The sequence below is a fragment of the Apis dorsata genome, unplaced genomic scaffold, assembly GCF_000469605.1.
Source record: "Apis dorsata unplaced genomic scaffold, Apis dorsata 1.3 scaffold_98, whole genome shotgun sequence".
NCBI lineage: Eukaryota > Metazoa > Arthropoda > Insecta > Hymenoptera > Apidae > Apis > Apis dorsata.
The window spans coordinates 231,733-236,530 of record NW_006263396.1 but is presented as its reverse complement, the minus strand read 5'-3'; positions in this window follow the sequence as shown (position 1 = coordinate 236,530).

The following is a 4,798-nucleotide window of genomic DNA, read 5'->3' as shown; positions in this document are numbered from 1 at the left end:
ACGCAGATAAGATTCTTGAAAAATTAAAAATTAAAAATTCACATTTCTCGCTCCAAATACGAAACACCGTGATTTCCAACCACGTATGTTTTTCGATCCCTGAATATTTCATCTCGCCTCGAGCAAACTGTGTCATCGTAGATATCATCGTAGATAAAAAAAGAAGGCATCGAACCAGCATTCTATTCCATCGCGAACGAAACGAGACGATCAAAGAAACGCGTTGTACGAAATATCGACACGTTCTTCGCGGGATGAGCCACGACTTCACGGATCAATGTCGTGCTTCATTCTCGGTACGGCACACATCGAGCACACCTATACGCGCTCGTATATACCGCGATACCGCGTTTTATCGCTTCCGGGATTAGAGGAACGCATTCGACGATGCGCGTAGCCCCGAAGATTTATGAACTCGTTTCAATTTCTGATAAGTGGAGATGTGTGGAAAACGTGTATCTCAACGTTGCACGATCCGATGGATGGATGGAAATACGTTTCAATTATGGGGGATGATAATAAATTTCGCGCATGGAGGAAAGAAAGGAGAGGGGAGAATATTGGAATATTGCATCCCCAAAGATGCAACAGTATTTAAAAAAATTTTCGAATTTAAGAAAGAATAATCTGACGGAAGAAGTTATCCACGAGCTTGAGAAATTTATATAAGAATAATTTAATAAAATGAATAATGTTAATTCACTAGTTCAGTATAATTATTTATATAATATTATTTATATTTTATTATATAGTATAATTATTATTTATCATCGTTTTGAACGATGAATCATGAAGAATAATTTTGTTCAGAAAACCTCAACGACTCGAGAGTAAGAAAGAGCTCTCTCAGATCACCTATAAACCATTTCGAAAATTAATCCAACGATTCGAAGCTTCCTTTCCATCTTTTTCTTTTTTTCCAAGGAAAATATCGAGAACCACGAACGAAATCTCTCGCGGATCGGAACGACGAAGGAAAATCGACCGAGCGAGGAAAAAAAAATAAATAAATAATATTATTTATATTTTATTATATAGTATAATTATTATTTATCATCGTTTTGAACGATGAATCATGAAGAATAATTTTGTTCAGAAAATCTCAACGACTCGAGAGTAAGAAAGAACTCTCTCAGACCACCTATAAACCATTTCGAAAATTAATCCAACGATTCGAAGCTTCCTTTCCATCTTTTTTTCTTTTCTTTTTTTCCAAGGAAAATATCGAGAACCACGAACGAAATCTCTCGCGGATCCGAACGACGAAGGAAAGTCGACCGAGCGAGAGGGAAAAAAAATAAATAAATAAATAAAAGAAAAGGATGGAGAGAATTCTCGCTTTATCGAATCGCGCCGCTTCATCGGCTCGAGCGCTCCGTTTGATGCTCGCTTCGATGGGAATCGAAGTTAATGGAAGAGGAACCGATATATATATACACACACACACACACACACGATACCACCTACGCTCGTCACGCTTTTAATCACCAGGGACAACGACGATGAAAAATCCAGGTCGTGAGGGGTAGGGAAGGGCGGTGGAATCCCCTTGCCAGCGTCACGTACGTAGTATTAAAATGTCAGCTTGCAGCGGCCCAAACCCTGCCCGATACCCTATCCTATCGTCGACGTATGATAATAGGGGAAATCGACTCGGCCATCCCTCCGTTTCGCCCTCCCTTCCGTTTCACCCTTTGATACCGCATTCCAGCGAGGAACAACCCTGTGGAAGCACAGGGTGGTGGTTGCTCGAGCGAGGAGGCAAGATATTTCTGTCGACGACCTCGTGACAGGAAGAGGGTTCCCAATGAGGAATGACGATTGGGATAAATCGTGGAGGAGAGTGAATTCTTGAATGTTTAAGGCCGATCTACATATATTGATTACTTGTATAAATTACGCTAATTAAACATGCTTGTAATTCGTAGTTTCAAAGAAAGGAAGAGTCTGCTTGCAAGAAGAAATAAAGTTGCATCGAAGAATCCATCTTCGAAATTGGAAAGAATCCAGGGTTGCCTTCTTCACGTAATACGGACGTGACGTTTATTTACGAACTGAACTTAAGCCGGAGGGCTTAAGAGTTCTCCCTCGGAAGGAGAGTTGCGATTTAACTCTCCTCCATTTATTTCCATTTTGTCGGTGCCCATTAATTGGCGCTAACGAATTGGATATCAAGTTTGTGGATTCGATTCTACAGTCTACAGTGGAGTTCAATCGTGACAAAATGGCTACCAACTGTCATCGAACGGAGAAAAATTAATCCTGTAAATTGGTAATTGATGAAACATCGTTAGAGACATCGTTGTGCAGTTTCGTATCGTGACTCGTCCATTCTTCTCCCTTCTCTCTTTCCTTTTACTTTCTATTGTTTATCGAATCGATTAAATGTCAAAAAGAAACAAACAAACAAAGAAAATTTCATGGAAAATCTTAAAAATACCTAACCTAACCTCGCAAACGTTCTTCCTATAAACATAACCTATAAACCACTTACACAGCATCACACTGTGATAACGTAATAAGTTCCATTCGAGATGAAATGTATCTCGAAGCTCTATTTTCTTCAACAATCGATAACATTATTTANCCCGCCTCTCCTTAATACCGATATCCTCCCCCCCCCCGCTAAATACAATTATTCCGCTCGACGGTCAAAGCGCAATAATTACATCGAGTCAAACGGTTAACTGCTCCATCGATATCGAAGGGATTTTCTTTTCAAAAGAAGAAGAAAAAGATCTTATTATATAGGTTTCGCAAAGCGAATCGATCATCCCGCCCCCGCGTTGTGCCAATTTTAATAAACCGCTGCAAGAGGCGGGCATATTCTATCGTGTCCTTGCGCCGTTTGCACGTGCAACTGTTCGATCGACATCGAGCGATATTGGACGGCCAAGCTTTAAAGCAACGCTTTTGCAACACGTGCGACGTACCTTTGCCGCGATGTTACACGCGTTTTCCTTCTTCCTCTCTTCTCCTCTCCCTGACCCCGATTTTTTCGCGGAATATTTTTTTCCTTTTTCTTTTTTTTTTTTTTTTTTTTTTTTTTTTTCCATCTCTCGTTCCCTCGACCTCGATTCGAATATTTATTTTTAATTTATCCCGTGTATGAACGACCCTCTTTTCCCTCTTCGTGAGAATTCTATCTTCGTTTTCCCTCTCTCTCTCTCTCTCTTTTTCTTCTTTTTTTTGGAGGAGGGGATTATTACATAGGTTAATGAAAAGAAAGTTTTACAGGGAGATGGGCGATCAAAGAAATTTGGTTTTGGAAACAACGTTAGAAACTCGAATCGCTTTTAGTTACGTCAATATATCGCGAGATATATTCGTAACACACGGTTATATATCGTATAATCGCGCGGCTTTTCAAACTTTCCATGCGGAGACGAGTAAATGTTAATTTTAGTGATAATAGCGAGTGTAATGTGTTTAAAAATGAGAACGTTGTGTTACATGGGTTTAATTTATCGTTAATGGAAATTTATTGTGAAGAGTGAAAACGTCCCTCGATGATATTTCGTGGGATTAATTGCGTGGTAATATCGAGAATTTTTTCGAAATCTTAATAAGCGTTCTTAGAGAGTTCTGTTCATCCGTGATAAATCAGAAAATTGGCCGTCAGTAATACGTCCATCAACGTCTCATCTGGAAAGTGGCAATTAGATTAGCGAGTTGAACGCGTGTAAACTCGCGTGTAAACTCGCGTGTAGATTAAGGGAAACGATCGAAGGGGTTTGATTATTTATGAAAATCAATTACGCCACTGTTTTACGTTTCTTAATTACGTTTATTTATCAGTGATGAATATTAACTGTAATCGATTTTCGATTTCGATTCACGCGATACTCGCGGTTCGAAACTTCTGTCCCTATAAAATTTATAATTATAGTAGTTTAAGTATATCGTTGTTAAAAAAAAAAGAAAAATGCCATTTTGTATCTAAAAATATTAGGAGGAATTGAATAATAGGTATTATGGAATATCAGATTGATCAATAATTATTCGATATTTCTCGATTGTTTAATAAATCTGAAACTTTGGAGATACAGATTTATTTGTAAAATATTCAAAAGCGAAATTTCACGTTTGAAAAATATTAGAGAAATACGTCAATTTCAGATATATACACAGTTCCGCTTTCTCTATCGTGTAAAATTAATATTTGTCGATAGCTATCTCAAATATTTCTCAATTTCCTAATAAACGTCCCAAAACTTTGCAAGATAATTATAATTCGACGTTTATAAGATGCTTCAAAAAAAAAAAAAATTTCAAAAATATTACAGAAAACACATCAATTTCAAATATAACAGTCCCATTTTTCCATCCTGCAAAATCAATATTTCTCAATTTCCTAATAAATATTTTCAAAACGTTTTCAAACTATATTTCATATAATTCGATATCCATTTAAATACTCCAAAAAAAATTTTTCTAAGAAAACATTTCCAAACATGATAGTTTTCTCAATTTCCTAATAAAATTATATTTGACAAATTATAAATTATAAATTATAAATTCGACGTTCATTTAAATGCTCCAAAAAAAAATTTTCACGTCAAAGAAAATATTTCCAAACATAATAGTTTTCTCAATTTTCTAATAAACTTTGCAAATTAAATTTGACAAATTATAAACGTCCATTTAAATACTCCAAAAAAAATTTTTCAAAGAAAATATTTCCAAACATAATAGTTTTCTCAATTTCCTAATAAACTTTGCAAACTATATTTGATAAATTATAAATTCGACGTTCATTTAAATACTCCAAAAAAAATTTTTCAAAGAAAACATTTCA